The following is a 243-nucleotide window of genomic DNA, read 5'->3' as shown; positions in this document are numbered from 1 at the left end:
AAGTTTTGTGGCCTCCTGCACTGTGCTGTGCCTCCCAGGTAAGTGGTGGGAGAGGCACTTGGATCTTGCTTTGCATCCTCAGCAGCACGTGGTGAACCATCCTGCTGAGAGGTAAGTCCTTTTCCATGTGTCTGTGTTTTAAAAGAGATGAGTTTTTTATCATTAGATCCCTGCCTTCCTCCACATGAGCTGGAAATGTAGGGTTTCAGGTAGGTGCTGTGGGGGATGGAGACCAGGACTTCA

This window comes from Geospiza fortis, unplaced genomic scaffold (assembly GCF_000277835.1).
Source record: "Geospiza fortis unplaced genomic scaffold, GeoFor_1.0 scaffold53, whole genome shotgun sequence".
Lineage (NCBI taxonomy): Eukaryota > Metazoa > Chordata > Aves > Passeriformes > Thraupidae > Geospiza > Geospiza fortis.
The sequence above is the reverse complement of the archived record's forward strand: the minus strand, read 5'-3'. Positions refer to the sequence as shown.